Below are 18,433 nucleotides of genomic sequence, written 5' to 3' on the forward strand. Positions count from 1 at the left end.
GATCCTCATCCCACTCATAAAGACGCACTTTGATATAACGGTTTTCTCAAGCATAATAAAATATACAATTGATATTTCCTCTTTATGCTGGTCCTAGTGCATTTCCTTTTGCTCTCTTACAAACTCCTTCAGTTGACGAGGGTTCTCATCGTAGACTTACTAGTCGAACAGCCATTGTCCGTTTCTGTTTCTGGAAGAGGCACCCTCTTTATCAGAGAAGAAATACAAGGCCCCCCTAAAAGCTGATTTATTGTTGATTTGTTCAAATTGATACTGTATCATGTATTGATCTTTGTCAAGCGCAATGGGTAATTCTACTGCCTAATTGTCCTTTATTGGGATAGTCTTTACCATCTCATTCATTCTTTGCCGGCTTAAAACCTCATTAAGGCTCGGTCACTCGTGCTGGGAGACTCTGTGCATGGCTAATCTATTCATTAGGAAGAGTAGCCCTGTCCGTCGAAAGGAAAATGTCTGGACTAACACTACGACTGTAGTTAGAGCAGTGGTTGTTTATTTGTGTTTTACCCTCTTTGAAGCAGGCATATAAGATACAGAAAATTAAATACTTTGACAACGTAGGCAATAGATGTCCTCTGGAGTGCATTGTAGGCTCAATGGTTGTTTACTTCAGATGATTGAAGCCCTGCAGTGTCTGTTGCCCTTAGTAAGATTCCTGGGTTTGTTTTTTGTGCTGCTTTGAAGACGTGCCCACTGCTGGAGCACCACAAGACATGCTTTCCTGAAACCTGCTCAAATAGAACTTGCCAACTGATGTCACATCATTTTGGAGTTTCAACTTTAGGCCGGGAAGTGGGAGAGATGTCAGCCAAGTGTATCTGGGATACCTTCAGAAATGAATAATCCCCCTATTTTTATAGTAGTGTTTGAAGTTTTCTTCCATGTAGGGAAAATATGTTCCAACAGCAGCATGGATCAGTACAGAACATTTAGCTACAGGCTTCATAATATTTAATGTATCTTCCCTCGCTACATTCCCATGCTCTATGACCTGGACCGAATGCATAAGATTTTTCTAAAGAAAGTTCTGAGAAGTAAGGACAGGGTCCAAACAGTGCCAGGTATAGATGTTGTACAATTTCCTCTCTGGAGGTGCCATTTTACAGGTACTCTTCATGCAAGAGAAGGACATTACTAAAATACTGGTAAGCAGAGTTAGGAACACCCATGCATATTTCATCTCCTGTTTTAACTCGTGTTTGATGTGGAACGACACAACTCAACGTGGCTTTGATTCAAGAGTGTCAATGGATTTGGGGATGCACTCACCAGGGCTGGAGGGCAGGTTGCCTGAGCCATGGTATAGCCTTGCAAGGGTCTTAGTATGCTTGTAAGAGGGGTCTTTTGATGCTGGGTAAGGGGAAACTATTTTTTTTAGCTGCAAGGTCTGAGGATGAACAAGTTTACCATACTAGGTTAATATACTACTATTTTATTATACGAACTCCACATGTATGTTGCTCTTCCGAGCGCCTATCCTGCAGCAGTCTCCTAAACATTGTCAATGGTTAGAGGTATTTTACTTTTTGTTTCTGGAATTTTCCTGCCAAAGAAAAGGGTTTGTTTACTCCAGTTGCAGTGCATTACCAGGATCGATGTAGCTTTTAACTACCAAGGTACATAAAATATTGGGAGATTTTAATTGTTCCTGAGCTAGACCTTTTCCTTGGTTCTAAGTGAGTTCTCGGAGTTGAAATTTCAATTGGTCAGCTTTCCGATTCAACATAAGTAGTTACTATTGGATTATTCTTGGCCTCTTGATATACCTTTGTAAAAAAAAAAAAAAAGTCCAGAGATTTTATTTGTATTTTTTTATCATTAGAGAAGTAATTTAGCTTGGTTAGACATTGTTAATCTGAGTCAAATTCCTCTGGACGACATTTTTTAAAATTAATGTGTTGCAGTGATGGTGTGATATTTCAGGAACCATGAGACCTATGTACTTCATTTTAGTACCAAAACCTAGATTTTGGTGGTCAAGTAGTCTTATAGAGACAGAAAATAACTCCTCAGAGCAACCCTCCCGTCATTTTCCAAAATGGCGGCCCTATAATGATGTGTTTTAGCCATCATGTTGGTAATTTGTCATAATATTTTTGTTTCGAGTTTTCCATTGATGCAAATTCATAGTCATGAGCGAAGCTGGTGGTATTATCTCCTGACAAAATGTTGCCAACTACAAAATCTGAGGACTCCAACAAAGAAAACTGTCATGTGAAACCAATCCGAAAGAAAAGCTAACATCAACTGCGGCTGGACAGAAGAGAGTTCGAGTTGCTGCAGAAATGAAGCAAGACGAAGATCAAAAAAGATTGAACCTGATGGATGAAGACAATCGGATATTTTCTCACTGTAACAACAATGAGAAAGCCTGGAAAGAATTTGTCAAAAATAGCAGAAACCAGTGAATCACAACAAGATTACGAGTCTTCTTTGAAAGTGACTGAAACCAACCCTAATGCCAATCCACTTAGAAGTTCTATGGCTACCCTTCGTCCACCTCCAACAACTGATCAGAAAGCAGACTATCTTCAATATGTTCTCTTTGGTTTAGGAAGAACAAGGGCCAAAGGGATTGACAAAAGAACAAAGTACAGAGCATGTGATCCTCAAAGGGCAAACATGTTTTTATCTGCAGCTAGTTTCTTCAAGGATGAAGTTTTCAGCCTAGCTGATCTAAACAATAAGGTTAATGTGTTTGCAGTGGATTTGTATGCCCACCAGAACTGTATACGTGCATGGGTACATACAAAAATATGAATGTACATTGAGCTCCCAGCAGTACTGTAACCGCCAGCCTTCAGTTAAGTTTGCACTGTTTGAAAAGGCAAATTAAGTTTTAAAGTCACTCTTGAGTACTGGCTATGGATTCACACTTAGTGAGATCAGAGAAATAATGGTCCACACTGATGAAATTGTATTGATCCATAATAATGAAATTAAGATCTTTCGAATGAGAATGTACAGTGACCGAATTCATTTTTTTCAGACTAACAAAAAGAATGAGACACTTATGATAATCTCAGCTGATTTGATTCCTGAAGTTCTTACTACCAAAATGTGATCACAGGATGCAGTAAAATCAGCAGGAACCATTTTAGGAAACATCCTGAATGATTTAGATTTTGGGCTTAATGAAATATTGTTATGCCCCAGAGCCCTCAAATCATGGGAGTCAACAAGAAAGCCTGATGTTGTCCTAACATTTTTTAAATCATTGTTTTATCAGCAACTCAAAACTGTTACAAACTGAAGTCCTCGAGTTCGGAAGACAAGTTAACAACAGTGATGATGACTTTGAAGATGTAAGCCAAGAAGTGGAAGACAATCCCATGAACTGACATGCTCATGCTGTGCAAATGTTCTGTCTTTTCCAAATAATTTTTTATGAATTTAATCACAGGAGAAAGAAAACTTTGCTACACATGATGACTGCCCATCCCATTTATGACAAATGCAAAAGTAGAGAGCTAATCACTTCAATGAATAGGGTTAGTGTATCATCAAGTTAAGACATAGTACGAAGCAGGAAAATGCTGCTCTTGATAATTTTGATTTTGAAGACTGCTCTTCTTTGTCTGTTACATCCAGCTCACATGATACTGTCATGGTGCTTTTTCAAGACTGTACCAATGAAGTAGCTGCTGGAAAACAAGCTGTAGGCATAAACAAACGGAGCTGCAAACTTATAACCCAACTGCCTTGCCAACGTGTGCAAAATCTCTACAAGCCACCAACACATCCTAGTCTACCAGAAAGTTTCAAAGTGGCAGAGGATTTGGATTTTCTTAAACCTATGGATATCATTTAATGGTTGGCCGATTATGCTGCTCCTGTAGCGTGGAGCTTCAGCGTGCTCGGTCTTTGATGGCGGCTCATTGTCCCAGATAGTCCCTTCCATCCGAATGTCAGCAGTGCGGCAGCGCGCCAGAGAACTACACAATCATTTTTAACATCCTCGGCCATACATCGTTTGTACTATATAGATCTCTCTGTATGAATCTCGGCAGCACGGCATATGCGCTAATTAATGATATTAGTCTACCCTAGCATCGCGCATCACATTTTCACTGCTTGCTTGTTGAGCAACGCCACATATGAAAACTAGCTGCCCGCATCTCTGCTCGGTTGGCCCTGAATAACACAGGTCACTGAAGTGTTATACATTTAAGTCTCCAAATCTCTCATCCTATAGTGAACTACATCAGAATGTACCCTTTAGGAGACATTGGGACCCTAGCAGATTGATCTACTCAACTACAAGGGCACGCCTTGACTGTTTATTTTAGACCTATTAGGATTATAGATAAGTTCACATTTTTACAATACTTGGCTTCCTGATGAAGGCACCCAGCCGAAACGCGCGTAGGACACAGATTTTCATTAGCCATGCTAAAGATTTAAATTTATAATATGACAATTTTGCATTTTGAGAACTTGAATATCTGAATGGTTTTTCTCTGAACTCTATGATGTTAAGAAACTGTAATGTGACTGTCAATATGGATAATTGACGTTTATGGATGAATTTACTTGAATTTTCTCTGACTGTTTTGTATTTATTGTATCTCTTCTATATATATATTTATAAATCTCAAATACAACAATATGAAAATATAGTTTGTTGACACAGATGTATTAGATGGCATGTACTTGATGTTTATTATTCATACTTAGGTCCACTCTGAGTATTGTTCCTAAATGATGATGCTTACAAACTATGGATTTTCTTCTACCAGTTGCTGTGGTCCACAAAGCTGATTTAACTGAATTTATCATATCACTTATTCAGTGCAGACTGAAGGATGAAGAACAGCCAATTCCTCAGTGGGCTGGGATTCATGCGCTTATCTCCCAGAATACCATCCCACTGAAGATGGTTGGGTTTTTACCAGCAATGCCATCTCCAGTCACATCCTACGCAACAGTATATACAGCTCTAAAACAAAGTCCAAAATGTGCGTGCTCAGCTTGAATACCATCCTATCCTTCCAATTTTCTGCGATGAAGGGGTTTTCCGTATTGTAGCTGACATTTTTATGAGCAGTCCAGTAGAATGTGATTATATTTATCCAGTGATGAGCGTTTTCCACATTACCAAAGTTGCGTTGCAGTGTGGAGGACATTATCTCAGTGGATGTGGACTAGACAATGCACTTATTGAGGCTAAATCTTTGGAAGCAAAACTGTCCAGTCAGCATTGAGTGGAACTCATTATGATTGTTCGTTAAAAGGTATGCTCCTCTTATCTGAGGCAACAGAAACAATGCGTTTGAATGCTTTCTGGAACAAGAGAGACAAATTAGGTTTTGCATATCTTAGCTCAGAAGTGATCAAGACACAGGGTGTACTTCATTCAAAAGATGTAATGCAAAGCCAGGCAATGTTCAATGCACTCAGTTCATAATAAGAAAACCTGAAAACAACCTTCTTAGAGTTTGTCGCAGAACGCAAAGAAAAATCTGAACTTTGAAAGTACTGGGGAAACGTTTTGCACATGGTAGCTCTACTGAAAAACTTGGTACATGCTGATCAAGAAGGTGATTGTGAGATGCACGTGAAGACTGTAGTCTCACCGATTGCTGTGTTTCACTAATTCAAATACATAAACTACCGGATTTATGGGTTCTGGTATTTGGAAAGAGTGCAGAATCTAGAGGTGGGAAAACCATACCTCTACAGAAAATTCATCCAAAGGCATTTTGTGGTGAAAGACCGAGAGGAAATGTTAAATGAAGTGGCTCCAGATATGAAACTGAACAGATGTTCCAGAAATCACAGAAAATCTCCAAAGGAATTGTTGGTCAGACACGTAAAAGTGAATATGTAGCTCAATGGAAGCTAGTTTACCATGAAGTCCTTTCTATTTGCGATGTTTTTAGAGAGATGGCAAATTCAAAATTAATGTACCATCATGAAACTGTTCCTCACCACAAACTTGTGAGAAAGAGAGGAAAACGTTTAAAACAAAATGTTGAGAGCCTTCTTCATTTCATGCAGCAGCAGGGAAACCCCTTTAAAATTAATGAGCCTGTGTGACTACACAACTTCGTTACCAAACAATTTGTGGATGACTATATAAAGGCACTTCGATTAGCTGTCCTGGAACATGGATCGAAACTATACGCAAAACTAAAGCAGCCGAGATTTGTATTGAAACCCTTATGGGTCTCTGAAACACAACTGTCTGTAACTGAAACACCTGATCAGGCCAAACCAATTGCATTTATGTCTTGGAATATTGCTGATTTGAGCAATAAAATCCAGGACCCAGATTGGATAAACATTGTAACTTCATATGACCTGATTTGTTTCAAGGAAACGTGGGAAGTTGAGCAGATTGACCTGGATGGTTATTGCTCGTTTTATTTTATACTGCTGCCCTCCCATCAAGATCAGGCAGAGCCAGGGGAAGGAATTTAACTTTAATACGAAATACGCTAAGGGTGGAGGTTGTTTTATTTCACAATGTTTCCCCTTTTTATCATTTATTAATTTTAAAAGGTTCTCAAGAAGATATTATTGTCTTGGTTAACTTTAATAATGACAACTTTTCAGGTGATCTGAAAAAGGTGGCAGATCAGTTTGAAAAAAGATATTAATAATTGTTCTAGCAAGTCACACCAACATTTTTGTGGCTGGGCCATTTTAATGCATATTGCTGCCAGCTTTGAAATACAGCAGCATGCGGTTTCAATGATGATAAAGGAGATCCCCTATACCATTTTAATCACAATTAGTACGGGGAAGCTCTAAACAGACTTTTATCGATTAATAACTTGGAGATCTGTGATCCAATTGATACCTCTTGTAGCACGCTATATAATACGTATGGTTCACCCTCGCAGGGCAGTACAATCGATGATATAATCGTAGCAGAACCGCTCAAAAAACGTATCTGTAGTCCCAATGTAAACTTCTTAAATTTTAGCAACCACGCAGCGATTATTGGAAAAATGACTGGGCAGGAATTTTCCCAGAACAGATAAGGCACATCAAGCCTACAATTGTGAAAACTAATGGGATAACCCTAAAATGGGCTTTAGCAGACAAAGTATCTCTTATCCCAAAAATAATAAAAAAGAGCCAGGGGAACATTTTACTATGCCTAGAACCTGCGTCTAGTCAACTCAAATATCTATGGCATCCGAGGCAATATTATCTGATGTCAGGTACCACCTATCTAGAAAAAAGCAAGCCAACTACTATAATAGCAGGGCCTAGATGGTTTGATCATCAATGTATCAAATCATTAACAATTTTGCACCAGACCCTGAGGGCAACTCCTAGAGATAAAATCTTAGTGAAGCAACTCCGTTGCCAATATAACAAGGCCAGGAAAAAAAGAATCAAAACTCTGAAGGAAGAAACATGGCATCAACTCTATCAAGCGGCAATTGCAAAAAACTCTAAGGTGTTTTGGAGCATTATTAACGCCCCCTTCCTTAAACCATCAACAGCTCCCACACTGGATTTCCATGTTGACGAGGAATCTTGGGTTGGGTATTTCTCCTGCATATTTGACCCCAGTGTGAAGGGAGTGGCACCTCCGAACGTATCTGTGATCCCTTTCATTGAGTTACCACTGGTTTTCGAATATTACTAGGTTAAAGAGGCCCTTGCCCAGCGTTCCACAAACAAAGCGCCAGGACCAGACTGCACTCCCATAGGTTTCTTCATTGACCAGCCAGATCTGTGGGGCCCTGTGCTGACAAAAGTGGGCCCACCTGACTCATTGAAGTAATCAATTTTAATACCAATTTACAAGAAGGGCGACCAGTCCGAACCCAAAAACTATAGGCCAATATCTTTATTGGATATCACAGCCAAACTCATGAGTAGGGTTTTATTAAACCGCTTAGAAGAATAGGCAGAAAAAAGTAAGGTTTTAATCCCGGTCCAATATGGTTTTCAAAAGGGTATGGGTACTCAAGATCAGTGCCTCAACCTTAGTCTATTAATCGCCAAGTATACCCAAGCAAAATCCGGCAGACTATACTTGGAGTTTATGGACCTGTCTCCAGCGTTTGACTGTGTGGCACACGAACATCTATGGAGGATAATGGAGGAAATGGGCATAGATAGGGCTAGTATAACATTCATCAGGCAGCTTTACACATCAGCTACAGCCTACGTCAGATACGGGAGATTAGGGGAGTGCACCAGGGCATTCCCAATCAATAGGGCAGTACGCCAGGAATGCGTTCTCGCCCATTTCTTTTTTCTATCTACACTAATGGGGTTGAGGCGCCCCTGACGGACTTAACACTAGACGTCACTAAAATGAACAATGTGCGCACCCCAATCCTCCTGTATGCTGACGACATAGTGCTAATTGCCCGTACGGGCCTTTCCGTACAAAAGTTACTAAACATCTATGTAACCTACATGCAAAAATTAGGGCTAAAAACTAATGAGGCGAAGTCCTTCATCCTAACCCCTGGTCGGAGGGATAGGAAGGTGCTGAGCTTTTATATTTCAGGGAAAAAAATAGCCCATACCGATACCTTTTCCTACCTGAGCTTAACATTAGACAGGCAGCTTTCATGGTCCCATATGCGTGCCACTAGGGCTATCACTGGAGAGAAGTATCATTGCTCTCCACTCCTTTATTAAAAAACAGGGGGCGAAACCTATTGATTTGGTGAGAAAGGTTTATGCAGCCAAATCAGTATCGGTAGCAACCTATGGGGAAGGCATATGGGACCATATTAGTTTGTCTGGCCTCCAAGTGTTAGAGGATACCTTTTGGAAAAAATTAATAGACCTCCCTGTGAGCTGTTCTAACTTCATCACCCAAACAGAATTGAAGGTTCCATATCTGTCTGATATAATCTCTGTGGCCCCAATTATCTTGTGGCATTCCATCTGGAGAAGACAGTCTATTCAGATCACCCAAAAACGAATTGAAGATTTTCCATGGATAAAACCCATAGGATTCCATGGATTTTGTAAATTAAATCTACTCTCTCCTCCTTAGGCTTGGAGCGTCTTCTTGTAACCCTCAGGGATTGTATGAGCATCTCAAGATGGGAGCTAAAAGGTTTCTTCCTTCAACGACGAGCAGATGCTAGACTGCGAAAAAACGGGTCAAAGGTGTTGTTAAAATTATACCTTGAAGGTCCGAAGCATCTGGATGAGACAATGTTGTATCTTTTTACTGTGACAAACCCTCGACACAGATTCCTTCTAATTAGATTCTGGTTAAATCTTATCCCGTGTTTGCTGGCACACCCTGCGGGAATCTAATCTATAAATTATTTACCCCTTGTCTCTGCGATGGTTCCTCTGGGCAGTCAAATTTACATATTTTCTTTTTCTGCAAATTTTACAGGGAACCACGTAAAAGATATCTTCCCTAAGATGCACAATCTCCATTGTAAACAATTTCGGGTAGCAATGTTCTGTTTTTACAATATCTGCCTAATCCTATGGTTTGCCTTTCAGTGGTGTCTTTTTTTTAATTCAATTATGGAAGATCAGGCGGCAGCACAACACTAGCAAATGAAATGTAAACCTTTTTTAGTGACTAGTTTTCTCATCTGTGATTGTTATAACTCTGTTTTTATTATTTTTATATCGACATGTATATAATCCCTGATTTTGCACTGATTGATTGATGTTCTTAAACTGTTTTTTATCTGAACTTTTATGATCTTACACTATAAGCATCAAATAAAGTAATTGACTGACTGACTGAAAGAGAAAAAGTTGTTTGATGTAATCACTAAAGCTAAACTTCCACGCTTTAATTGCCATATGAGTTTCATCCAACCAGCCACTACCAAACAAGTTACCAAAAAAGACTTCTGCAAGCACATGGAGAGATGAAAGTACCAAAATAAAGGGGTGAATTTATCAAGGACATTCTGTTGCATGATCTTCTTTCAACAAATGCATTATTTGATTGAGATGCTGCAACCAAACCAATGATGCATGAACTCACACAAGAGCTTGAAAAAAACCTTTCATCTGAAGAATTTAAATTCAAAATGGTGTCGTAATTGAAAAATCTTGATGTTGTTGACTATGTCAACAGTTGCAAATGGCCAAGAGTCCATCCATGCAAAACTTCGGAGAGGTTGTTCAGTCTGTTCTACAAGATATCAGACAGTGTGCACCTTGCAAGAACTGCACATTGTCTTTAACAGTTATCTTGCACTTTCTGCCAAAGGTTGTGAGAGAATCAGACAAATGTCTACAAGTGGAACAATTGACCTTGCCTGCATCAAAAGTTCGACACCTACACCTGTGCAAGTTGGTAAATTCTGGTCAGCAACATTAAACAAGATGAACCTGAGGATGTTAACTTGCCAAAACATTGCTGATGCTTCAGTGAACACTGAATTGACCATTTATGTAATTTGAATGATTGTCAATGAGGAGTTGGTGCCTGCAGAGAGAGATTCAAAAGGTACAGGCCATATTATTCAAGAACATCACAGCAAATTGGAGGAAGCTGACCTTCGTGTTGTGCCACAGGTTGAGTGGCCTGTTAAAAATGGTTCCAACTGAGTCATTGTACTGTCAAAGGACACAGATGTTGTTATTGTGATACCTAGATTTGTTGCAATGTTCATAAGTCAAGGATTGTCTGAGTTATGGATGCATTACGGTACATGCGAGAAGGCACTTAATCCTGCTTCATTTTCAGTACAATAACTTGACCCAGAGATCCCTAGTGTTCTTATCAGAACACATATTCTTACGGGTGAGGACACTATGAGTAAATTGGAACAAAGCTTAGAGCTTTAACTGCTAACCTGTGAAGTTTCTAAAAGGTGTGTGTGTTTGTGGTTGTGTGTGTGTGTGTGTGTGGTTGTGTGTGTGGTTGTTTGTGTGGTCTTTTTTGACCGGCACAAATTTGATGATCCTTGGTACAGTGAGTTCAAAAGATCAGCCCCGATAACTGACCTTGACCATCCTATTCTGTGCGAGGACACATTAGAAGAGCGTCTACTTGATCAGAAGATGTGTAAATGCTTTGTATCATGCATATGTAAATAAAGATCTGTGTGAATTAGTTTGAAAGATATTGATGGGGTGCTAAAACTTGAGACATTTCTAAAGTCTGTACCAACAGAACCTGCACGTACATGTACTTTCAAAACCTGTGCTACTAAAAGATGTCCCCGTTGATATGCCGTTCTCAAATGTTCAACATTCTGCAAATGTACCACAAGCGATTGCAGACACAAAAAAAAAACAACTATGAAAATGTGTCTAAACAGGAGTGAAACTTCTTTCATATTCATATCATACACATGGTTTGATGTATTCATAAAAGGTTTACAAGCCATTATTTGTTTCATTTCTATATGTCTCTTCCTCCTCTATTATAGCTACCATTTTGGAAAATGGTGGAATGGTTGCTTTCTGTCTCTCTTTAGGACTACTTGACACCCAAAATCAATGTTTTGACACCAAATGAAGTATATACATCTCATGGTTCCTGAAAATATTACATCATCATGGCAACATATCTGCCATTTTTTTAAAATATCTAGAAAAATTCGGCCCAGCAATGTCTACCCAACCAAAATTACTTAGCTAAAGATCCAAAAACACAAATCAAGAATGAAAATCTCTAGATACCAATTTTTTTTCATGGAGGTATATCAGGGGGCCGGGATTAGATGTGGAGGGGACTCTTCCTAACGATTAAGGTAGTGTTGGGACGGGAGGGGGCATATGCTAATCATGGCAGCAGTTTACTTTTAATTCGGCCTAGGAGGGCTTCCTGTTATGTTTTCTCCTGAAATTGTCAGTTTACAGAAGGTGTCTGGTTGTGGACCAGTATGCGACTGCCGATGGGTTTAGATACTGATCATATGTCAGGAGATCTAGCATTGGGGCTATGTCAAAAGTCCTTGAATCTAAACCTGTGGAACTGGACCAAAGTATGTATGGAGGAAAGTCATCTAGATGAGTTGGACTACACTTTCTAATTGCCCATACATAGGTTATGTGCTTGAATTCGCTACATCTGAGTGCAGACCTTAGTCACCTGATGTCTGCCACTAACCTGGAGAAATCCACAGTTTGGATATGCCTCTGTTTGAAGCACAGTGGGTTTTTAGTCAAAGGGGTCAGTGAAAAATATGGAAATATTTAGAAAAATACCTCATGCTAAGGTGAGGATTATTGTTTCGCTAACAGACTGTGGTCAAAACAATAAAAGACAGGACGAATGTACTTTGACAGCATATGTCTTTGTAAGGTGTTGAAGGGCTATAAGCATATATTAAAATGTTCGTTGCTACCCAGGTTATTAGGGCTGAGTTTATTTTACTCATCCTTCGTGATGAATCTCGATGGATGAATCACAAACAGTAAGGCCCTAAGGAGGAGGGGCCTCTATCTACTTCCATTTTCAGAATAGTCCTGGGCAAAATTCTAGTTACACTGACCTAATTGGTGTAATTTTGTGAATTTCAGGTTATGCTTGTGATGAAAAATTCTGCTATTACAAGCCATTCACTGTAAAACTTTACTGCAAACGCACAGGAACAACCAAATGCAGTTCTTTTGTGCAAAATGTATCTTTATGTCAAAAAAATTGTCACAAGGATGCTAAAATATTACGCTAAATGATGGATTGCATTCGATGTAAATGTATGTAATTTTGTGCAACTTTACCAAAATTCCCCATAAATACTATATCTGCAATAAAAATACAGTTTACAAAAAAAAAAAAATACATGAAACCAAATTATGTGAATTTCGCACACCCCTAATTTGGTACGTAGTTCTCTCATAAATCGAAGTCTGCTTTGGAGTCCTGATATATGTTCCATAGTAGTCTGATAAACTAGGCTGGGAAGTTTATAGCCTAGTACTCCACGTCAAATTCTATTTCTTCATCAACTTTAAGTCTCAGCATAATCTATGACATCCTCACTATAATGGTGGTTTCAGGTGAGACGTCTGTCAGGGATGAAGCCCCTTTGATCTAGGTTTAGACCGCCTAATAGAATAAACTTTAAGAAAAATGTTTTAATCCACATTCAGTACTGCACTTGGACAGTTTGACCCAGAAACCTGCAAATCTTTACCAGGGAACAGTTACTATTTCCCCCTCCTTTGTTAAGGGGGTGGTTTCAACTGAGACTGAGTTCCAAAATTTGTATGCAGTTAACCTGGTATCTATTCTCCCCATGCACATTTGCTGATAGTAGCAATTTTAATGCCATACTGTTCTCTTGTGTAGTAAAAGTCTGTTTTGCTACTGCTGCCTCCCGTTGCTCAGGGGAGAAGAGGACCAGGACCACAAGTCCGAGCCTCCCGAGCGGTCGCTGCAGCCAACGCCTGTTTCCTGCGCCTGGAGGCGCTTTAAAATCTCTTGTGGGCTACCGCAGCGCCTGTCAAAGCCTGGATAAGGCTGGGCAGGGCCACCCACCTAAGGCCTGCAGCGGGTTTTCTTGACCTTTGCGACGGAATACACCCCAGGGTACAGTGTTTTATCTTCTCCATGATGTTATGAGAGTGGTGGCTGGTGGTGTTTGACTGGCTTAAATTATGCCCATTTATTCTGCTCACCTTATTCTTGTGCTTCATACCAGCCCTTCAGCCAGATAGGGCATCACAATGGGTAAGAGAAAGGGTGCTTTAAGCGTCTCCAGTACAATACCTCCCCCGCACACGTAAAACAATTGACAACTACCTAACCCGAGCTGTGGACATGGTTACAAATGAGATTCAGTCAGCAGAGCGTCACCTTTCCCTCACACCTGAAGAGTTCATCCATCTACCTATTGATCAAAGCCAATGTGATCTGCTAGTAACACAGAGTGTATCGGTGGCAGCAAGCTCACCTGCGGTACCTACGAGCCAGGCTTGTTCTGTGTAGCCTGTCCCTAACGTGGGTGAGGGTCCAATCTGCTCGGGGGTTGTATCCAGATGGGGGTCTGTGTCTGGTCTAATTAGCATAGACGGTGGCGATCAGCTTTGCAACTCTGAAGGGGAGAGCGACCCAAGAGCAAAGCAGAGGAGGAAAATTGCTAAATCTACTAAGCGGAGAAACTCTGCTAGAACCACCAGATTCCTTCTCGTAATAAGGCTACAGATGGAGTCTTGACTGGGGGATTGGTTGAGGTGTAATGAGAATACCTGGCACGGTCTCAGCAAATGCCTTCGTGATCTCTTGGACTCCAAGTTATGCCCCATTTATGAACGTTTAGCAAAAATGTAATCCAACTTGGCGAAACCGCCGGATCCCAGGACTTCCACTTGTACCCAGTATTTGGTCTCTGATTTTACTCCTACAATTCCCTCTCAGAGCAATGCTGTCGTACAGCCACACACCAATTTACCTATAATCCATTCTGTTTCGCAACAGGCAGTCCGTGCCCCAAATCAGGCCTGCCCCCCCCCCCCCCGCATCTGCCCCGTTCGTCGTTGTATTGACTAACATGCCCAGGCTCACAGAATTCAACATGGAAACTACTAGAGGCCTGATGAACAAATCCATACACAGGCTGAATAATAACGTCACTGGTAACTGGGACATATCTAAAGACATTTTGATGGCTAGACGGATGGGAGGCACTGAGGGCAGGGGTCATCGAAACAATGGAGATGTCGTTGTGGTCAATTTTCGTACCCTGACAGTAGTAAAGGAAATACTGCTCAAAGCTAGTATGGGAAGAGTTAATACTAGTTCCAGCAAGATAGTCCCACTTGGCTTTTTTTTACCTGCATTTTGCGAATCAATATCATACTCCGGATAGTCTTGTCCTCTGTGCCGCTTAGACCCCCCTCCTCCTGTATCACTCCATTTGACCAACAGATTTGCTCCATTGATTGGGCTGGAAGATATTGATTGACGGTTTAAGGTGGTGGTTGTGTGTTCTGACCCCCAGGAGGTGGATAGGTCTTCTGATTAGTTCTTACCCAATTGCCACCCTCTCCCCGACATAATCCTCTGCCCACAGTGTTTGGACCTATGGAGACAGTTGGGTCTCCTTGTTATTCCACCCCTGCTGTACCAGCATCGAGAATTCTGAGGATACTCCTGCTAGGTTAACCACTGTCCCCCTAACTGCCCCTTGGTCCCTTTCAGAACCCTTCCCCTCTAGGGGCCAGTGTGTGCGTGGGTAGCGATAATGTTCAAATAGATAACATAGGTTTGAAAATCTTTAGCTGTAATATAGCGGGAGTAGCTTCAAAAATTATATTGAAGGGTTGGCAATCCTTTTTTTTTTTTACTTACAATATTGCCTTTTTGCAAGAAAAGTGGGAGAGCAAGGATATCACATTTGATGGGTTTACGTGTTTTAGCCTGTCTGCTATTCCATCTAAAGCAAGTAGAGCTAAAGGGGGTCTGTCGGCCTGGTTTAAAGTGGATGTTGCTGGTATGATTGTAAAGTTATCCCAGGAACAGGGGAAAGCCAGGTCTTTTGTCTTATTTGGAATGATAGCAATAAGCTGTATTTGGTAAATTTCTATGATAACTTTTCTTCCAAAGGGGACTTCCACGGCCTAGTTGTGCTGATTGATATCCTTTCCGAGAGAGAGGCTTGAGTGGATTATCACTTTAAGCTGCTGGTGGCGGGGCACTTCAATACGAAATTGGGGCATCCTCTGTCTTTTTCCCCAACTACCTTTGAGCCATTTGCCCAAGAGACAGACCTTAATGTGATGGATGCTAGGGGGCGGGTCCTATTTTCCTAAATGCTAGAACAGGTTATGATTAATAGGGCCCCCAAACTGACAGACCAACACATTCCCACTTTTATAGGACTGGGAGCAGGAACCACCTTTGATTATATATTCATCACCTGGAGCATGTTCCCCCCCCCCCCCCCCCCCCCCCCCCCCCGCTGCCATATAGACGCCAAAAGCCCAAGCCCAAGCCTCCACCCACCCAGACACTATCCATTAAGGATGCAGGGCGTAGGGTGGTATGACGTACAGTAAACATGAACAGCATAATGGCCCAGGTGATACCCATCAGTTCTGCCTTGATGCATAGCTGTAATTGCATGTCACGTGATTCAGCCTGCATCCTATCTTGTGTTTTAGATCTATTAAATAAAGTGTACATTTTTTTCTCTAGACCCATCCGCCAGACTCCCCTTCAAGCACATCCATGGTTTGACAATTCCTGCAGCAAAGCTAATAACATCTTACACAGGGCTCTAAAGCAAAAACCCAGAGCCCTTACTGCAATTAGGGAAAGCAGGAAACTATAAGTTTGCCACAAAAAAAAGAACGTCAACTTTGAATGAGGAAAAGTGGGAATTAATAGTGGGCGCTTGTCGCTCCAAAGATCCCAAAACCTTCTGGAAAGCAGTTCTGTCAGTCTTATCTCCCACTTTACCAGGTAATACAGTAACCTTCCATATGCCACCTGAGACTTGGGTGAGCCACTATGCTGGTCTTGACTCCATTGACTCTGGTGCCGCTGTTGTGTCAGTACATCAAACCTAGTATGTCAAAATCTTGTTTTTAATGAAGAAGAAGTCTATAAGGCAATTGATAAAAGCAAAGGCAAGATGGCTCCAGGGCCAGATGGAATTCCATTGGACCTATTCAAGGAAGATGCAGAATTCTGGACTTCGGTACTCACTGCAGTTTTTAACTCCGTTTGTAACGAGGGTGGGCCAAAGTCTTGGTGCTCATCAGTCATAGTGTCTATTTTTAAAAAAAAGGAAACTTGCACAACCCCAAATGCGATTGACCGGTAGCCCTTTTGGATTCCTCTGTTAAAGTCATTGGGAGAGTTGTGTTAGATCGCTCATTGGCCTGGATTCATGTGAATCCAATTTTTGCCCCCAGTCCTATTTAGGAAGGGGCTAGGCACAATCGAACAGTGCCCTAACCTCCACCTTATTTTGGCCAAATACAAATTTGCAAAGGGCGCTTCCACTCATCTGGCTTTTATGGACCAGACAAGTGAGTTTGACTATGTTTCACGCTCTAAGTTGTGGGATATCTTAACTAACATGGGAGTCGACGTGGGTCTGGTCTTCTTTCTGCGGCTTCTCCATCACAAACATTCTGGTACAGTGTGGTATGGCTTTGCCGGGGAGTGTTCAGAGCAGTTTAATATCCAGCACGGGGTGCACCAAGGTTGCATCCTTGCCCCAATCTTATTTCTCCTCTATACTAACGAATTGGATAACACTTTGGTTTTAATTGGGGCTGACGTCCTGCAAGTGGAGAAAAAGGCAGTGCCAACGCTACTCTGATGATGCAGTACTTCTGGCAAGGAATGCGAATGACCTTAAAAAGCACATTGCCTGTTATGTTTGTTTTATGAAGGACTTGGGGCTGGAGCCAAAATATTAGAAAACTTTTATAATGATTTGTGGCCCCCAAAAATACTAAATCCCGTTTTTTGAACGTGGAGGGCAAGAACCTGGAGAGGGTTAGTTCCTTCCCGTATTTAGGCCTGGAATTCGAGGAAGGTTGCACATGGCACACTTTTATAAAAAAAATTGAAAAATACCCGATACACACGAGCAGTTGCGACCACCTTCTCCCTTGCAATGTCCACAGATAAAAAGCCCATTGCCCCATTTTAGAGATCTATTATCGTAAATTTGTTAATGTATATCGAGTTTAACATATGGCATGGATATCTGGGGATGTACATAGTATACAGACCGAGGAGAATCGATTTTGTTGTGGAATTTTAGGAGGTTCCCCCGACCCCCCCGCCACAATCGCTAAATCTTTCTCTTCATCTGTAGCTAGGTCTTGATTATGTCCAAGATACTATAAATGTAGCACCTTTAGCCACCTGGTGTTCCATTTGGGCAAACGAAGAAGCAGAATTAAACTGGGCAATTATTAGAGAATGTTTAAGTTGTTTCAGATGTCTTTCTATTCCTTGGCTACAATATATTAAAACTTGCCTCATGGAACTTGGTTGTCTCGCTCTGTTTTAGCACCCAGAATCTATTGGCAAAGGGGACCGACCGAGGGTGTTGGATAGCTTCCGAAAGCATAAAGAATCCTCTAGGTAATTGTTTGACGTTTCCAAACCTACTGTCAGAGATTAGTGCCTTATTCAAGAACCTTCCATTATTGCCTCTTATCTTTTATATGTAAATAACGTCCACAAAATAAATTTATCAACGAGATTTAGGCTGGGGTCTTTTCGCTGGTTGATATGCTTCCCCTTGGGCTAGTGTTCTTTCGAAACTATTACTGCTTGCCCTTGCAATGAACATTCGAGTCAAACTATTTTATGTTGTGTGTTTTTTGTATTACCTCTTTTGCACAGGCATAAGTTTTCTAAATGTAAAGCGGCCTTGTATTTTCTAGAGCAACTTAATGAATGTGATGTTAGCTTCGCCTTAGCGAGCTTTCTGAAGTGCACTTTAGCAAAGAGAAGGAGTATGTTGTTTTAATATTAATGTACTTTAACAGCTCCTGTATTTACTGTATTGGAATTGCTGCTCTA

The 18,433-nt window shown here is 40.9% G+C and overlaps 1 protein-coding gene across 1 annotated transcript in view; it reads left to right on the forward strand.

The window, feature by feature from the left end:
• The window catches only part of TBP (TATA-box binding protein), a 285,823-nt gene that overhangs the window by 197,947 nt on the left and 69,443 nt on the right, over positions 1–18,433 (forward strand). The gene's annotated exons all lie outside the window — the stretch shown is intronic.

The sequence above is a fragment of the Lissotriton vulgaris genome, chromosome 6, assembly GCF_964263255.1.
Source record: "Lissotriton vulgaris chromosome 6, aLisVul1.2, whole genome shotgun sequence".
In the NCBI taxonomy this organism is placed as follows: Eukaryota; Metazoa; Chordata; class Amphibia; order Caudata; family Salamandridae; genus Lissotriton; species Lissotriton vulgaris.